This window comes from Cryptomeria japonica, chromosome 9 (assembly GCF_030272615.1).
Source record: "Cryptomeria japonica chromosome 9, Sugi_1.0, whole genome shotgun sequence".
Taxonomy (NCBI): Eukaryota; Viridiplantae; Streptophyta; class Pinopsida; order Cupressales; family Cupressaceae; genus Cryptomeria; species Cryptomeria japonica.
In genome coordinates, this window is record NC_081413.1 from 255430222 (window position 1) to 255450863 (window position 20642).

The window sequence follows — 20642 nt, forward strand, 5'->3', positions numbered from 1 at the left end:
TTGCTCCTCTTAAGGCACATTGGGAAGCATTCCCAATGCACCTTGCTCCTCTCAAGGCACATTGGGAAGCCTTCCCAATGCACCTTGCTCTTCTCAAGGTACCTTGGTAAATCTTCCCAATGCACATTGAGGAGTGTGGAGACAAGAAATGCCTTTAAGGCATATCTCTTGGTCTCCACACCCACTCTTGGGCCTTGTGTGAGCTCACAAGCAATCCTAGCCCTTATCTTGAATCCATCCTAGCCATCCATTCTTCCTCTCCTCTTCCTATAAATTGAGGACTCCATCCCTCCATTCTTCATCTCCAAGTTTAGTAATCTTATGTTGTCCTTTTGAGCCCAGGAAATCATCTTGGCAACCTTATCATGTTCATATCATATCTCATCCACACTTGATCATCTCATCCTTATCATCTTCCAAATCCATTCTATTTGTGCACAACATTAGAGAGCCATCCACATCAAGTAAGCAAGAGGAGCACAACAAGTGGAACATCACCAAGGGGTGCCTTCACTTCATCAAGCTCAATCTGAGGGAGAGGTATAAGGTTTTGTGAGGTATATGCATCTTATTCATGTTTTTATGTGTTTTGGAGTTATGTCTTTGATTTCATATGATTATATGTTTGACTTGCACGTTTTCTAACTAAATCCACTTCACAAGTCTTTTCCCCTCTTCACCTCTAAATTAGTAAGATAATAAAAATTAATTACCAATAGGCTCATATTATGTTTGCAATAAGGAGAGAGAGAGAGAGAGAGAGAGAGAGAGAGAGAGAGAGAGAGAGAGAGAGAGAGAGAGAGAGAGAGAGAGAGATAATGATAAGTAAAGATAGGAACATACAAATAGATATAAGAAAGGACAAGTAGAGAGAGGGAGAGATATAGGGGTAGAGAGATGGATGAAGAAATGTAGAGAGAGGAAGACAGATGTAGAGATGAATAAATATAGGAAGAGAGAAATAGATAGTGAGATAGAGGTAGAGGTAGAGATAGAGATAAGGAGAGAAGTAGAGATAGAAAAATAGAGATGGAGAGAGAGAGATAAAGAGAGAGAAATAGGGAGAGATAGAGAGAGATATGGAAAAAGAGGGAGAGAGATCAAGATATATGGGAAAAGGAGGGAGGGAGGGAGGGAGAGAGAAGGAGAGAGATCAATAGAGAGAGAAGAGGGGGAAAGAGGGGGAGAGAAGGAAGAATGGGAGAGAGATGACTCAATATATAGAGAGGGAGAGATATAAATAGAGATGGAGAGATATACATAGAGATGTAGAGATAATAAGATATATATATATATATATATATATATATATAGAGAGAGAGAGAGAGAGAGAGAGAGAGAGAGAGCTAATTAATTTATTCTTTTACTTAAAAGCTAACAACCTTGTATTTATTATATAAATTAAAATTATATGTACAACTTTCGTATCATTTGTTTTATAGATAATGATGTGATCCACTAGAAACATTAATATCAAGCTTTGTTATTTCAAATAGAACATTTCTCCTATCACATATAAATTTGGTTCCAAATATAATTTTTGTCATGTGCATCACCACTTGTTTCATTTCTTTTGTCAATACACGAGTTTACAATTATGCCGAAATTATTAATGGCGATGTGACCTTCCCTGGGATTTGTTTTTTATTTTCGCGGAAATCATTTCAATGAGAATATATTTTTCGATCCCTCATTTTTTATTCCATAGATCTCTTTGTCTCTATCGATGATATTTTTATTTTGAATATTACTTCGAGTATGTATTTTCTCCCTTTGTCGAAATGCCACATTCGATCATTATAGTTGTCTCCCCATCGAAATATTTTTGATGTCCATCAGGTTTCATGTCGAAGAGACCTAGGGCTTCGGTGACTTCCTTTATCCTTCCATTGAAACTCTCTTTCTATCGACATCACTACACCCCATCGATAAACAGGTCTGTCATTTCATCGAAGTCTTCTTTACTTTTGCTAACTTGCTTCTACCATCATCTTTTCATCGATGAGCTCATTTGTAATTTTTCTCGATCAAGTTGCATCGGTGAAACCACACATATCGACAACATACCTTTTAGCCTCCTTGAAACTCATATCCTTATCGATATCTTTTATCAATATAGTTTTCTTCTGTTTTATCGATATCACTCTTTCAATAAGAATACTTCTTTCGGTGAGTTTCCTTCGTGCTACGCCGATAGTATTATTTCCTCGAAAGCTTTCTCCTGTCGATGAAAATGTCTCTACTTTCTTCGATATCTTCTGTCGACAAAAAAATTGCTTTCGATGGATCCTTTTTAGAGTCCATCGATGTTCCCTTTCCTTCAATGCCCTTTTTATATCGATGAGACATTGCTGGGTCTCATTGATATTATTTGGATTTTGGATATTTCGATAGAATGCTACCAGATTTGTTCAATAACTCATGGGTTATTACGGTATGATGATTTCCTCCAAAGGTAGATGGCTTCTAAGATTTAATTTTTCAAATCAAGATATTTTACTTAATTCAGATTTGATGCTCAACACAAGGTTCATGACATCATAATCATAATTTGGCATAGATTAGGTAATGTCATAGATAGAATGCTATTGATGATAGTATCTCCCAAGTCTTCTCCAATCAGTTCTAACAAAATCAATATTGGTATTTTGTGGTTCACAATCAAGAGACTCTTCATCTGACGTTTGTCCCTCAAACGAATGGATTATATTAGCACATACATCTTTAATATTGCAAGTTCCTTCTTGAATAATTTCAATAGATTAATTTTTATTTTGAAGTTGACATACTCATGTACATGACATAAAGGATTATTTTGCTATCTTTTGTCTTCTCTCGAACTCAGCTTCTTCTGGACTAATAGTCAATCTTGCTTGACTATCTATTAGTTCTTCCATACCTTGGTACGTCTTACACATCATTTGATAGAAATCTAATATTTCCTGATACTGATCAATAATTGTTTGTGTTTCTTGTGGTGTTACTTCTTTTTCTTTTTCATCCTCTTTCTTTTGTTGTCTTGTATATGCCTCTTTCCTTTGAATTCTGAGTTCTTGTCTTCTTTCTAATTCTATCATTTGTTTTGTGAAATTGAGTATTCATTTATAATAGTTGTTTGTTCTTCATCCTTTTCTTCACTTGATACACTAGATGATAAATCTAAACCCCATTCATATGCATTTGAATCTATCTCTGAACCATTGTCTAGGATTATACCACTACACCATACAAGAATATTGTATGGTGCAAATAGTTCTCTGATTTTGACCATCTCTTCTTTCACTGCTTCTAGAATATCTTGCTCAGATTCAACACTTGTTTGTATTCCTTGAACTTTTTTGCAAGATTCTTCTTCTCTTTTGATTGCAAGTTCTTTTTGTTGTTTCTCATATTCTTCTTGTTTTTGTTTGTTGGCTACTATTTCTGCTGCTTGGTGTAGATTTTCTTTCCATGGTTCTTCTTTAGGAACTGCTTTCTTTCTCCACCTTGGTTGTTGATAATTATGTTTTTTTTAATTTGATTTTGGATATCCAAGTCTTGATTTATCTTCTTTAGATTGCGAGTGAGGACAAATAGGTTCTAAAATACCTTCTTGTCACTTACCAATTGGTCCTTTTCCTTCATATCCCATTTTTTGCATGATCTTATAACCATTGCCATATTGCTCTATGGGAATATTGACTTCTGCAACTATTGCTGTAGTTTCATTTTCATCTTTGTACAACCAACTAAGAATGTCCTTGTTTTCAGGTTCTTTTGCAAGTGTTCCAACTCTAACAAATGCTTCATCAAATATTTCAACTGATTTTTCTGAGATCAGCGGTTGAACATTTGTAGGCTTTCCATATGATTTAGGTGAAAGTGGCAAGCTATGTAAATAATATTTTCCCATTCCTTCATCATTTAATTAGATTTTTTTCTCAAAGGTTTCCCATAATTTTTATTGAATTTCTTTGGTGGGATAGACCGATTCTCTGTTATGTGGAACTCTTGTATCTTGTGTTGGCTTCAGATTATTGCAATATTAGCTGGAGTATGCAATTATAGTGACTTATTGTCCCTCATGGGGAAACTTTACACATTGGTGATATGTAGAAGAAACTGCTTGCATGTTGTGAATCCATGGTCTTCCCAGAATAATATTATAAGATAGATTCAAATCTAAAACCTGGCATAATGTATTCCTTTCCACAGTTCCTTTAGAAGAACACTCTTCTTCATCATAAGACTGAATGGTTATCTTCTTCTTTGGATCTACTGCATTTTTTAAATATCCCAAAACCTTTATTAAACTTAATGCACAAATATTTAAGCCAACTCCACCATCTATGAGTATGCATTTGACACGAGTTTTGTGAATGCTGACTTCGACATGTAAGGGAGCATTGTGAGGATGTTGCAAGGATGCATCATCATTTTTAGAAAATGATAAGAAATGAGGGGCTATAAGGTGTCCCACCATGTTTTGGAATTGATCTACATCGAGGTCTTTTGGAATTGTTGTTTTCGTTAGAGCTTTTTCCAAAATTTCCTTATGCATAGGTGAAACTTTGAGGAGCTCTAAAATTGATATTTGAGTGGGTATTCTTTGCAATTGTTCTACTAAGTTGTAGTGTCATGAAGTGGATGTTGATTCATTTGTTATACCCGAACAATGTAACCTTCGCTTTGCTTCTCATAATGACATTGATTGGTTCTGAAGGTGTGTTATCTTTAACGATGATGACATTTACCACATCATCATACGTATAAGTGTAGTTCACTTTAGCTTTGCCTTTGTCATCTTTTGATTTAGATTGTTCACCTTTTTCATAGTTTGGAAGCGGAGTTTTGAAGGATATATGTGATTTGTTCTTCTTATGACTATCCACTGTGATAGTTCCATTATCGATTAAATATTGGATAAGGTGCTTCAATCTTTGACAATCATTAGTTTGGTGTCCTTTATTTCGATGATAATTGAAAAAATGATTGTCATTCCACCAATTAGGTTTGAATTGTGGTTCATAATTTCTTGCTTTTGGTAAAGTAATTAGTTTATTCGCAACAAGAGTTTTCAAAGCTGATTCAAAGGGTTCTCCAATGTTTGTGAATTTCCTGCGAGGATTGGAGAAGAAATACTTGGATTTATTGTTCTCTTGATTTTTATTGTTTGGGATTTGACTTGATAGATTAAAGATTGGTTGTTGTTTTGTAGCATTATTGTCGTTATTTCCTCCATTGATAACATTCCTATTCTTTGACCAGAATTTAGGTTTGTCATTGTTATTGTTGTTGTCTTTGTTGTGATTGTTATTTTTGGAATTATTGTAAAGCTTTAGCTCTCCTTTCTTTACCATTACGTCTTCTATTTTTAGACCATTTTCAATCATCTTGGCAAAAAAAGGAGGACATTGCATTTTTAGACGATAACTCATTTCACTAATAAGGTTGTTAATGAATATGTCCATTTTCTCTTTATCAGGTACATCTCTTGGATACCTATTAAACATTCATTTCCATCACCGCAAGGTCATGAAAGATTCACCATTATTTTGCTTAACATTGCATAAGTCTAGCATTGTTTTCTCATTTCTTACATTGTAGGAGTATTGTGAGATAAATCTATTCACAAGTTCTTCAAAAGATTTGATTCCAGAGGGTAGTCTTGAGAACCATTCCATCGATTGCCCATATAAACTCCTAGGGAATAGACGCATTGGGTAAGTTTCATCGTGTGCAAATTCCATACTCATAGTATAAAATTCCCTAATGTGATATTTAGGATCAGATCTCCCATTGTATTTATCATATTTAGGGATTTTGCAATGCTGTGGGAATGGTATCATATTTAAACTTTTGTCAAAAGGATATGGGCAGATATTTTCCAATGAATACTTCTTGGAACTTGTTCCATTCTTCATATCTTGTATTTTTTGTTGTAAGGTTTGCATTTGTTGAGCAAGAGTTAACAAAGGATTATCCATATGAATTCTCCTTGTATCCTCATAAGTTCTTCTATCACTATGCTCTCTTCTTGTATTATCATGGTCTTTTCTTGTTTTATCTCTCCTTGTTTCCTCATGGCTTTCTTTATTTATATCCTCATTATTTGGATCATCAATTTTTTGATTATTACTCGTCTCTGCATCTTATTTTAAGACTTCTACGTTAAAGTATTGTGGCAATTTAGCTCTTGATTTTGCCAACATTAAAAGATATTTTTCTTTTTTCTTCGCTAATAACTTTTTCATTAGTCTGTCAAATTGGAAATCTTGCTCAAGGTCTCTAATGGTGTTATTGACCACTTCTTCATCAACAACTATATATTCAAAAGTTTGGAACATTGAATTATCTTCTTCCATTTGTTTTTATTATTTTATGAATTGCTTGTATTGAGCTCTAGTCCAAATTGGCATGTGATTGCCTCCAAAAATGTCTCAAGTTTTGACCTTCTAAAAATAACTCAATAGGTGATTATTGGTTTAAGAAGGTAGGCTTTGTTGATTTTACCATTGTTATTGGTTCATTGTGATAAAGCGTCTCTTTGTTTAAAATCACGTCCTTGTAAAATTTCTCCATCAAATTCTATCCCACAGCCATGTAAATAGTGATGAATACGATGTAGGAATGTCCTATGTTTTAACAAGATCTTGCAATTGATATACAAGAATCTTATCCTCTTCTGAGTAGATTTATAACTGGGTTTTGTTTTCTTAAGCTGACATTTAAAAGTCATATAAGCATATGATAGTTTACAAGTTTGTTTGATTCCAATGTGAGTGCAATTCTGATTTTGATAAAACCTAGGTTCAAAATAGGAACAATATATCCAAAATAATGAACAAAAGGTGGATTGATCAAGTTTCATGATAGAGGATTTGATATATCCTGATGAGAAACTGATAATGATGTTGATTTTTGCACTTAAGATGATTGAATCACTATCTTGTTGAATGTTTTATGCTTATGGAAACCTTTTGGAAATAGCTCGTTGGATTGGTAACCCAATTATCGAACTAGTTTGAAGATCCATGATAGTTTAAAGACAACTATACTCAAGAAGGGTTCTTGATACTGACTTTGAAATTTTGGTCTGATATGCTCTATCTCAGATGCGAGAAAGCATTTTGCGCTAACTTTTTGGTCAAAAGCGCTACTCTGTTGCTTGAAAGCACTGCTTTGTGATACTAAAAACGGAAAACTTTGTTATAAAAGCGTGGTTTCATGTTTAAAAGCGCTAATCCACTGATCAAATGCGTGAACATATGACATAAAAGCGATTACTATTGTTCAAATGCACTATTTTGCGTAATAAATGCGTGGTTCTGTGCCTCAAAAGCGTTGTTCTGACCGTGTTAAAGGATTTTTCAATTTTTCCAGAAAGTTGTTAGATTTTTGCTCATTTTTAGATGATGATTTTCTTCAATTTTTGACCATTATGAGCATGTTATTGTTAGGGTTTCAAGCAGATCTGAAGCAAATATGAACTAACAATTATATGCAGATTTAAATACGAAAAATAAAGAAATAAAACAAGACACAGATAACACAGAGATTTAACGTGGTTCACCCAGAATGGGTTACATCCACCATACACAACCGTCCAATCTTTCTTATTATCTAGCAAAAACAGTACATCAACCTTACAATGCCTTAAGCATCCCAACCACTTATAACATGCATTTTTAGGGCAACAAACAAAGAAGACCAACAAAAACTGATGAAGAAATCAGCTTCTCCTGTGGAACTGCCTTTGTGAACATATCGGCAGGATTCGCACTTGTGTGGATCTTCTCAAGCCGTAACTGACCTTCCTCCAAAACAGTCCGGATGAAGTGGTACCTGAGCTGAATGTGCTTTGTCCTTGAATGAAAAGCAGAGTTCTTTGCAAGATGAATGACACTCTGGCTATCAGTATACAATGGGCTATCCTCTTGTGTCTGACCCAATTCCTTCAGAAAACATTGCAACCAAATCATCTCCTTGCTGGCTTCTGTAGCAGCAACATACTCAGCTTCAGTGGTTGAAAGTGCAACAACCTTTTGCAGCCTAGAAACCCAACTGACTGTAGTTCCCCCTATAGTAAAAACATACCCTGTAGTACTCCTCCGTGAATCAATATCACCCGTCAGATCAGAGTCAACAAATCCACTTAGAGCAGCATTAGATCCTTTGAAACATAATGCCTTCGTAGTAGTTCCTTTCAAATACCGAAGAATCCATTTCACAACATTCCAATGTTCCATACCCGGATTACTCATAAACCTGCTCACAACTCCCACTGCATGTGCAATATCTGGCCTTGTGCATACCATTGCATACATCAGACTGCCAACAGCTGATGAATATGGGGTGTTAGACATTTTATTAACCTCTTCCTGTGCCTTTGGGCACATCTCCTTAGTCAATTTGAAATGACTAGCCAAAGGTGTACTAACTGCTTTTGCATCCTGCATGTTAAATCTTTTCAACACCTTCTTTATATACTCACTTTGGGACAAATTCAAGGTTCTATTTTTCCTATCCCGTGTAATCCTCATACCGAGAATTTGCTTAGCTGCACCCAAATCCTTCATAGCAAATGACCTGGCTAATTTCTATTTAAGATCATTTATATGTTGCATGTTAGACCCAACAACAAGCATGTCATCAACATAAAGCAACAGGATAATATAACTGCCATTATCAAATCTCTTAAAATATACACAATGATCGGAATGACATCTATGATAACCGTGTTCAACCATGAAACTATCAAATTTTAAATACCACTGTCGGGGTGCTTGCTTTAGGCCATACAGACTTTTCTTCAACCTGCACACCAAGTTCTCCTTACCTTTGACCTCATATCCCTGTGGTTGCAACATGTAAATTTCCTCCTCCAAATCTCCATGGAGAAAAGCTGTTTTGACATCTAATTGTTCAAGATGTAAATCATCTGCAGCAACAAGACTAAGTACAGTTCTAATTGAAGTCATTTTTACAACTGGAGAAAATATTTCATCATAATCTATACCCTTTTTCTGTGCAAAACCTTTTACTACAAGTCTGGCCTTATATCTTTTTTGACCTCCTTCCTCCTCCTTCAGCCGATAAACCCATTTGTTAGGCAAGGCTCTTTTTTCTACAGGTAAAGGGACTAAGTCCCAAGTCTTATTTTTCATCAAGGAGTCCATCTCCTCTTTCATGCCTAGCTCCCACTGTTGTTTGGCATCTACTTGCATTGCTTCTTCATATTCTTCTGGTTCACCAGAATTTGTTAATAAAATAGAATACAAAGAAGGAGAAAATCTTTCAGGGGGTCTACTTATCCTCGTAGAATGTCTAACACTTGCAAGAGTTTGTGGGACAATCTGTTGTTGCTGAGCATTGGGTACCTGTGGCATTTCATTTTCAAGAATCTCATCCAACACCACATATTCTTGTTTGTCCTGTTCATGCTTCTTTTCCTGCATCTGTTCTTTATACATAACCTTCTCATTGAATATAACATCTCTACTTCTAATTATTTTCTTATTTTCAAAATCCCATAACCGATAGCCATATTCATCTATCCCATATCCAATGAAGGTACATTTCTGAGATTTAGCATCAAGCTTGGTTCTGTTTTCTTTATCAACATGGACAAAAGTTTCGCAACCAAAAGTTTTTAGAAAAGAATAATTTACCTTTTTACCAGTCCATGCCTCCTCTGGAATACCACCATCCAAAGGGGTTGAAGGTCCTCTATTTATCAAATAGACAACAGTATGTACAACATCTACCCAAAAATGTAAGGGCAATCCAACATGCAATCTCATGCTCCTCGCACGTTCCATGATAGTCCTATTCATTGTCTCTGACACACCATTTTCCTGTGGAGTTCCTGGAACTGTCTTTTGCTTTCGAATCCCATTTAAGGAACATTAATCTTCAAATGCTTTGCTACAATACTTACCTCCATTATCTGATCTGAGACACTTCAACTTTTTTCCTGTCTCATTCTCAACCAAAGCTTTCCATTTCTTAAAAGTTTCAAAAACATCTGATTTTTGCTTTAGGAAATATACCCATGTTTTTTTGGTTGAGTCATCAATAAAAATAACATAATAACAAGAGCCACCAAGAGATGATACATGAGCCGGTCCCCATACATCTGAATGTACAAGCTCTAACTTCTCACTCTTCTTCTCTTTCCCAACCTTGAGAATTCTGACTCTTTTCTGTTTACCATAAACACAGTTTTCACAGAACTCTAAATCAATCTTCTTTAGTCCTGGCAATAGATTTTTGGAGTGAAGGATTTTCATCCCTTTCTCACTCATGTGCCCAAGCCTATGGTGCCATATTATCGAATCTGTTCTTGCAACATTTATTGTTGTTGTCCTTGCAGTAACTTTATCTGTAGTAGCTAAGGTAGAGTAAGTGTTACCAGTACACAGATATAATGTGCCTACCTTCACACCTTTAGCTACTACTAATGATCCTTTAGTGACCTTCCACATACTGTCTGAGAAGGTAACTATGCAACCTTCACTACCTAGTTGCCCTGTAGAAATTAAATTTCTTCTTAAATTAGGAACATGTCTTACCTCCTGCGGAAACCAATCATTACCATTCTGCAACTTGATCTTTATCTTTCCTTTTCCAACAATTTGACAGGGCTCATCATCACCCAAATATACCTGTCCAAAATCACCTTGAACATAATCTAGAAAATATTTTCTATGGGGTGTAGCATGAAATGAAGCCCCAAAATCTATTACCCAGGAATCATTAACATTATCCAAACATAAGATTAAAGCATCTTGTAAAGTATTACTTGCAATATTAGCTTCCTTACTGTCATTTTCATTTTTGTTTCCTTCTTTGTTTTTCTGAGACCAACAGTCTTTTTCTAGATGACCAGGCTTTCCGCAGTACCAACAATATTTCTTTCCTCTAGATTGAGAGTGTCCTTTCTTTGACTTCCCTCGTGACTTCTCATTCCCAGGGCCTTTTCCTCTTTCCTTTGATCTTCCTCTGTTCTCCACATTCAAAACACTACCCGATGATGTTGAAGTCTCACCTGTGCTTTTCCTTCGCATTTCCTCGCTTAGGATAACACCAACAATATCATCAAATACCAAAGTATTTTTACCAGAGACAGAGTTACTTACAACCATAACCAAACTATTCCAGCTTTCTGGCAAAGAACATAAAATCAAGAGAGCCCGAACCTCTTCTGCAAAGGTAATTTTTACCGAAGACAATTGACTAGTAATTGTATTAAATTCATTTAAGTGCTCCGCTACAGATCCTCCCTCACTCATTTTCAAATTAAATAAATGCTTCATAAGAAATACCTTATTCGAAGTCGAGGGTTTCTCATACAGCTTAGCCAATGTTGCCATCAAATCTACAGTCGTTTTTGCTTCTGTTATATTGAATGCTACAGATGACACAAGGCACAATCGAATGGATCCCAGTGCCTTTCTATCTAAAATGTCCCACTCTTCATCTGATATTGTGGTCGGTTTCTTTGCCTTTCCTTCCAATGGCCGCCACAAATCCTTTTGATATAGGTAATCCTCCATCTGCATTTTCCATAACTGATAATTCTGGCTGTTAAACTTTTCGACCTTGAATTTGGAATCCTCCATTGCTCCCACTCAAATCTGAAAGTCCTGCCAATTTACAGAAAACCTCGCTCCGATACCAATTGTTAGGGTTTCAAGCAGATTTGAAGCAAATATGAACTAACAATTATATGCAGATTTAAATGCGAAAAATAAAGAAATAAAACAGGACACAGATAACACAAAGATTTAACGTGGTTCACCCAGAATGGGTTACGTCCACCATACACAGCCGTCCAATCTTTCTTATTATCTAGCAAAAACAGTACATCAACCTTACAATGCCTTAAGCATCCCAGCCGCTTATAACATGCGTTTTTAGGGCAACAAACAAAGTCGGCCTTTTTAGGGTTTTATTACAATGTTGGTTTTCATCAACGAAAAACGACAAAATTTTTTTTTCTCGGGGGCTACCGCCCCTGAACCCCCGCTTTTCTCGGGGGTTGCCGCCCCCGAACCCCTGCCCGGGGCCCAGCCTAGCCCCGGACCCCGCCGAGGATACGTGCTGAGTGTACAGTACTTTGCTGATCAGTCGCCACATTTCAACAGTTATAGACATAGAAGACACAATGTTTGAAAAAAAAAATGCACAAGTAAGCATGAATCCTAAGCAGGTTGAGACAATAATTGTTGAATCTCACATAGGGTTTCCCTCGAGGCTACGCTATTCAGAGTAGATATTTAGATGCTTGACCCCACTGGCTCCACCCTTGACACTCACTTCTTCGGGGCAGCTAAGCACCGGTTTCCATGAAAACTCCCCATGGAAAACATTATATCTCTACTAAGAACTGTATGTGTGTGAGCCACTTCAGAGATCTGACCTCTTGTGCCAACAATTAGAAAGATTTTGGCAACTAGTACAAGTGGTTTTTAGTAAAGGATTTCGGTCATGTGGCCATACATGTGACACTTTCAACTCTATAAATACAGAAGGTTCCCAACCTATAGAGGTTACACTCCATAGGGTTTATGGGGAAACATAGTGTCGGTATGAACTTATCAACACATGTTATTTATGACTTTCATTACAAACACGATTTATTTAGAGTGGATTGGAAGGAATTGATATTAGCCTGTTTCCACTTAGGTCGTTCCCCTCTCACTGGCCCCCTCAAGGCAGCTTGAGAAGGTAGGCCCTGTAAAGGTTACACATTAAAAAAAGAGAAGGTTTGGTTTTCTTATCACCATATGAGGGTGAGAGCATACTTACCTACTACTTCATCAAGCACAGAATAAACAAGTTTATTTTAGCCTTCTACAATCTATGTGCAACTACTTTAAATAATTCACTCAAAATGCAAGTTACTTGCTATCAATTTGTCCCCTTAGTTAAGCTACATGAGCAAGATTTGATGTGTTACTCTCCAAAATAAAACTCCTAATTAACTATGTGAGGAAATGCATGAAATTTTTTTTTAAAATAATCCTGCACACGTATATGTTAGTAGTTTGAAATTTTCAGTTCTTGGACATTCGGTCCTGCAGAAAAGTTTGTTAGCTAAGAATAAAAGAGCTATCTTAGCAAATGCGCGGTCTTCCACCTCAAAAGCGTTGACCTAGGTGACAAAAACGTGAACCTGTGATACGACAGCGCTGCTCTGCGGACTAAATGCATGATTTCATAGACAAAAGCGCTAACCTAAATGACACATGCATTAACCTGTGAGACAAAAGCGCTAATATGAGAATTAAATGTGTTGATTTGCAGACAAAATTGCTAACCTAAATGTCAAATGCGCTAACATGCGAGACAAAAGTGCTAATCTATTAAATGAAAGTGCTGTCAGAATTCACACAGATGTGAATTTGGATTACAAATGCGTTAAACTTATGTTTACGAGAACTAGACAGGATATTGGAAAGATATATGTGAGGCTCCAGCCCCACAGTGGGCGCCAAAATGTGTCGATTTGAATTTCATCTTCAGAATACTACCTACAACATATTAGTTTCACAAAATACAAAGGAAATGCTACAGGAAATCCAAACTCAACCAATGAAACTACATGAAATGAATATAAAATAAAAACACTATTATTACCTTCATGATTTAAGTCTCATTGTGTCCTAACTCCACTATTTTTGGTTGCAGGTGATTTGCTCTCAGACAAGCACTGGAAGATTCCAAGATGGCATATGAAGAATGGACTGATAACTAATACTATGATATGCAATGCAAATGATTATGCTAAATGAGAAATACTAAATTGCTTCAAGATAAAAAAACAAAGATGCGTAAGTTTACTCAAATTGTTAACTTGAAGACTAACTCTTTCTCAACTCAAACTCCTACTTTTATATACTTTGAGAGGATAAGATGATGTGTCCGAGATCAATGGTCATGATCAGATCTGCAAATTTGGATGGTTGTGAGCAAAGGTGAAGGTTGAGAGAAAGGGGGAAGGAGAAGACAAGTGACCGTCATCTCACCTTGACTAGGTTGCAGATTGAGGAAATCTAGGGATGGTTGGAGAAGATTTAGGCATGAGAGGACAAGTGGACTCAAGTCCTTCCTAACATATAGGGATGTTAGAGAGAATATAGAAGAAGGTTAGGAAATATGTGTACGTACACAATATTTCATTTATTTTGGAAGTTGGAAATAAGTGGCTAATAAATGTTTCATTTATTTTAATTTTGTTGAATTAATTTAGCCACATGATGGATGAGTTGGCAAAGGAAAGATGAAATGGAGATGGAAGATGAGTTGGAAAAAGGATTAAATAATTAAGAAATTATTTAATATAATGAGACTATAGGATATAAGAATAACCATTAATAGATATTTAATTAATTGATTAGAAGAAAAGGATAAATGAATTAATCAATAAAATATTTTAATTAAATTAATTAATAGTAGAATATGAAATGAATTAAATAAATTAATCTTTTTAAATTAATTATTTAATAGAAGAATAATTATTAAATAAATATAAAATATTTATTTAATTGCTCATAGCCATTTTTATGTGTATATAGAATGAACTGGAAATAAAGGGGAAAAGGGTTAGAAAGATCTAAATCTACTCCTAAGGGCAATGATATCAACAGATAATGCTCTGATGGACAGATTCCAAATAAACCAAGCTCTGTTTCGCCAAGATAATCTACAACTCTGCAAGAACCGGTGCAATCTTTTGGGTATGCTAGAGGATTTTCAAATTGAGAATGTGCATTTGAATACCCAAAACAACGCAATCCAAACGACTGTCCACAACCTAACTTAGCACAAGTTTAGTGGCTTAGGCTAACTTTACACTACAACTTACAATCAACAAGATGCAAAAAGTATGAAACATAAAAATTCATCAAACACCATTACAATCAAAGCACTTTATCTAACAACTGAGAAAATAAAATTCTACTCTAAGTGAGGAAGGTGAAACCATGCAAGTCTTGAAAAAATAACTTAAGTGGACACCATCAAAGAACAATGTTTTACTATTATTATCTCAAAACTTATCACAACAATTTCATACAAATCTCCCTCCTTTACAAATGAGGGGGGTCACCCCTTTACATAGGCCTCAGGTCATGATTACATGCAAAACCCTAATTAGGGTTTCACCCTAGAAGATTCCCCACTCAAGATGCAACAAGGTGGGAATTAGCAATAAATACCCCATAAAGCCCATATACAATTAATTACAATCTTCCGAATGATGGCACCCCTAAAGCATTAATTAACCATTACATTCAGAAATTTCCCACTATGCAATGAATGTACCCTCATGCAAAAATTGCCTATGTTGCCATAAATGCACCATCATCTCTTGAACATGACGGCTGCATGCAGAAGGAATCTGCCATAATGCCATAAGTGTGATGGCTACATGCAAAGAGATGCTTCATTAATTCAACGTGCATTGACCTGACTGCCACTTGGCGAGAAAACCTTGGAAAGAGAAAACTTTAGGAGAGAAGAATTTGATCCATAAAGTTTTTTCTTGGAGTTTCTCAAACGTTCCTTTCTCTGGAGGATATTTTTAATGATTTTCCACCATCTCCTATTTTTAGGAACTTTCCAAAAATAGGGTTCTAGGTTCTAGGATAGAGAAATTTCTCCCACGAATCCAAATCTGAAAGAATTTTGAAATTTGGATGTGATTTGATGCCCAAAAATTGATTTTTCAAATTTTTTCCCGAGGGGAATTTTCTCGTTCTGTTCATCTTCGATTCCTCCCTTGCCTTGGAATTTTCATCTTCTTCCTTGGGCGGAATTTTCATGTCATGGAGGAATTTCATCTTGGAAGGAAAATTCGTTCCTTACCTTCATTTGGCACCCATTCCTTTCTCGGAGCGCATTTTCTCCATGGTGAAGGAATTTTGATGTGGAGGAAAAATTCCTCCTCAACCTCATTTTGACCTTGACTCTACTTTACCCCTTGAGGAAGGAATTCCTTCATGCCTTAGCCAAAATTCACATTTCCCAAGAATTTGTCCTGAAGGAAGGAATTTCCAACACTTAGTCAATTTTCACTTTCCTGTGGAGTTCTGTCTTGAAGGAAGAAATTTCCAACACAGTCAATTTTTCCACTTTCTTGGAATTTCTTCTTCTTGGGCGCAATTCTTCCCCGAGGAAGGATTTTTTTTTAATTTTGAAATTTTCTTCCTGAACCTTGATTTTTATATCCTGTTTCCAACCTTGGGCACATTTTGGAACTGGAGAAGAAATTCTAGAAATTTGTTCCTTGAGGAAGGAATTTTTGTGCTCTTTCAAATTCATCATGTCCATAGGGAGCTTTTTGACCAATTTTTGACATCTCCTATTTTTTAGGAACTTTCCTAAAATTTAGGTCCCAGGTCCAGGAGATAGAAAATTCTCTTACGAATCCAAATTTAGATGAGATTTGGTGTCTAAAAATAGATTCTAAAAAAAAATTTCCCAAGGAGATTTTTTGTTTTTTCAATCCATTCGTAACCTTCAATCTCCTCCTTGACCCTTGGATTTTCATGCCTTAGACAAATTTTGATTTTTCCACCTTAGGCATGGAATTCCCTATGTCTTCGAATTTCATCATTTCCTTGATTCTCTTTGACTTAGCCATTTCAACATTCTTCCTTGCCCAGGGCGCAATTCCTCAAGGAGGGAGGAATTCATGATTTTTTTACATTTTCCATGTATTCTTCATTTTGGTGCCCCTTCACATTGCTTGGGCGGATTTTGACCATGAAGAAGGAATTCACACTTTTTCCATTCCTCCCTGACTTCTCCATTTTGGTTCCCTCTTGAGGAGTAGGGTGGATTTTTGCATAAGGGGAGGAATTCATCATCTTTCACACTTTCTATGCATTCTTCATTTTGGCACCTTAACTCACTCATGAGTGGATTTTTACATAGGTGGAGGAATTCATGATTCTTTCAATTCTTCCTTGACCACTCCACTTTGGCGCACTCCATAATGCTATGGCATAATTTTCCATGTGTGGAGGAATTCATGATTTCCTTTCTTCTTCCCGACTTAGGTGAATTTCTGAGCTTCTTTCGGATCAGGCTACCATATATGAATTTGAGGTGATTTCCCAGACTTAGACAAGTTTCTTGAGCTTTCCACTTCAGGAATGAGCTTCCAATACTTAGCCAATTTGGACTGATTCTATCTGCTTTTAAAGCTTTATGAATTTAAAAGTAGTCATGAATGCTTGATCTTAATTGCCTGCTTGAATGGTCCTGTGAAAAATAAATTTTCCAAAAATAGAAACTTTCAAAACGTCAGCGTTAGACCCCAAACCAGGACACAAGAATGAAGTAATATAAATAGAAACTTACTAAAAATAGTAAGTTTGATTTTTGGCTAAATGAAGACATTCCGAGACTCAGTAAAATCCCTAAAAAATAGGAATTTTCTAAAAATAGAAAGTTGCTCCGTTTTCGCTCAAATTTTACTAAGAGGCTCCTCGAAAGGTCTTGATTTTAGTTCCATGTTCATTTTTTCCAAAACCCTAGCAAAAAACCCTAAAATCTAGGACTAAAGGCATAAACCCTAAAATTGACGAAACAAGCCCTAGACTTCACCAAAATCACTCCAACGAAAAGAAGACTTGACCAATTCAACCGCCCAAACACCTGCAAAGAAAAGAAACTGGAGAGATTGCCACCAAAAAGACCCCAAAAACCAAAACAAAAGACCTTGAGGGCCTAAAAAGTCACAACATCTCTTTAGTGGTAAAACCCTTTTGATACATTCATGATGAATAACACTCTCATTAGGTCTGAAATGTTATATAATGGCTATGAAAGATATCACGACCGTGTGTTTTTTCATTATTTGACAACACCTATTGTTCACCGCTCTTACCAGCTTGGTCTGTCTTTACTGTTCTTTCACTTGTATGACCATATACTCTAAGGTTGTTCTACTATTTCTTTGTGTTTTCCTTGGCTTTGGACTGCTTTTTATCATCATTCTACTGTCTTCTAAGACTGCTTTCAGCATAAATTTGTGTTCATATGCGTAATATGGTCATTCTTTATGAACTTTAAGTCTTAGATCCTCTTTTGAAGTGCCATGACTATTGATAGACTGTCTTGTGAATGCTGATAGTTTGTCTTGTGAATATTTGCTTCTATGAGATCTTCATGGTTTGATTTCTTATCTCTGATTCTTTTTTCTTCAAATAGTCATTATGTCTATGACTGTTCTTTGAAAACAATGTTCTTAATGCGTTTTAAATTCACTATTTTCAACCTCCATTGTCACTATGTATTGGTTGTGTTTCTTTGTCTTTTGTAGCCTTGAAGGGATTGAGACTGCTCCTTATAGCTGTGATTGTACTATGCATGAGGCTAGCTATCCTTATTGTGTTGATGCCTTAAAAGAATAACTCATCTAGGGTTTTGAGAGGAAGCTTATAAAGATAATAATAATAGGATTATATTTCTCCCCTATTTCTTTGTTGCTTTATGACTTTGATTGTATTTTCTATGTATAAACAGTGAATTCGTTTATTGTCTTTTGGCTCATGTCCTAAACACCTTTTTTATTATGACCTTTTAATGATCTTATTCCACCATATACTCTTTGTCTAATGGGTCTCTGTCTTAGATCTGTTCATTTGTGTTTTTCAATGCTACCCTTTGTGACTATGAATGCGCTCTTCATTGCTCTTGGCTTCTATTAGTAGGCAACAAAGCTGCAAGGTTTTGGTTCATTATTATTTCAATGTTTGTGTTGATTCAATGATATTTCTTTTTCGTTTGTGATAATTTTTGATGTCTTGGTTGTTTGAAGATTATTTTTCATAGTAATCTCTAGTTTGTTCTAGGTTTGGAAACAATTTAAGAACAACAATCATGCCAGTATTATCATTATCCTAGAATTTAACAAATTGATTCTACTAGATATGAACATTCTCACTTTCAGATTATAAGCTATGTACACCTTTCTTTCACAATTAATTTTTAAAGCTAACATTTATTTCTAAACTATCTAAACACCAGTAATGATTAATTAATCTAGATTAATTTATGTTGTATATAATTTATAATTAGTAATAAAGACACTTCTTCATCAAAAATAAAAAATATTTCTAAAAGAATTAGTGTGTCATGTGACATATAAATCATGTTTAAATTGGACAAGCAACTAAAACCATGATAATAAAATCCTAATAAAGAAGAAAGAAAAATTATAATAGTTGAGAAAGAAAAAGAAGAAAATGATTGCTAACCAAATATTGACAAATTACCAATAAAAAATAAAGAAAAAGTTGTAATGAGTGAATTCATAAATAGAGTAAACCATCAAAATATATTAAAATAACATTTTCTAGCTAATATTAGCAAGAAAACATGAACACTAAATTTAGACAGTTAAAATTTAGAAAAAAATAAAAATAGTTAACAATTAATTTAGATAGTTAACACTAAATGCCTCAATGTTGATTATTCTAGGGTTGATTTGCGCACATTTCCAAAAGTGCAAATAAAAAAAAAAGTAATCCTAAATTTACAATATAAAAATTTTTAACAAAAAATGTTTTACTTAATAACAATCTATGTAAGGAAAGGAATGTAGACTACAAGCCACATTTAACAAATCTACAAGATAGGCATGAATAATTCAAAATGAAGTAGCAATCAATCCATTGGTAATTGTTAAACTTGAAACATATGTAGTCTACAAATGGTGGAATCCTTCAAAATAATGGAAACAACAAGCACAAACTTCTACAAGAATGCGAACAACAAATGCAAAGAAATTGGGTGAAAAAGGACTCACATACAACCATGACCTAAATAGTAAATACTTAGAATGTGCTATTTAAATCTCACCAAATTAACTAATGATATTTTGTTGAATTTAAAAATGAGTCAACAATATCTGTATTGTCAAAAATAATAATTAAACTAGCGATCGTAGTACATGAGGTTAATCAATAAGTCATTTACTAAGTGATTTGTATGTGCAACAAAGGTCTAAATGGAGAAGTGATAGCTTCAAATCAACCATGCATTCACATATAGGGGTCTAAGCATGATTGAAAGAAAGCCTCTAAATTAGTAAGATAATAAAATTTAATTACCAATAGGCTCATGTTTTGTTTGCAATATGGAGAGAGAGAGAGAGAGAGAGAGAGAGAGAGAGAGAGAGAGAGAGAGAGAGAGAGAGAGAAAAGAAGTGACAAGTAGAGAGAGGGAGAGATATAGGGGCAGAGAGATGGCGATATAACAAGATACAGATATGGGGAGAGATGGATGAAGAAATATAGAGAGAGGAAGGCAGAGGTAGAGATGAATACATATAGGAAGAGAGAAATAGATAGTGAGATAGAGGTAGAGGTAGAGATAGAGATAAGGAGAGAAGTAGAGATAAAAAAATACAGATGGAGAGAGAGAGATAAAGAGAGAGAAATAGGGAGAGATAAATAGAGATATGGGAAAAGAGGGAGAGAGATAAAAATATATGGGAAAAAGAGGGAGGGAGGGAGAGAGGGAGGGAGGAAGAGAGAAGGAGAGAGATCAATAGAGAGAGAAGAGGGGGAGAGAAGGAAGAATGGGAGAGAGATGGTTCAATATATAGAGAGGGAGAGATATGAATAGAGATGGAGAGATATACA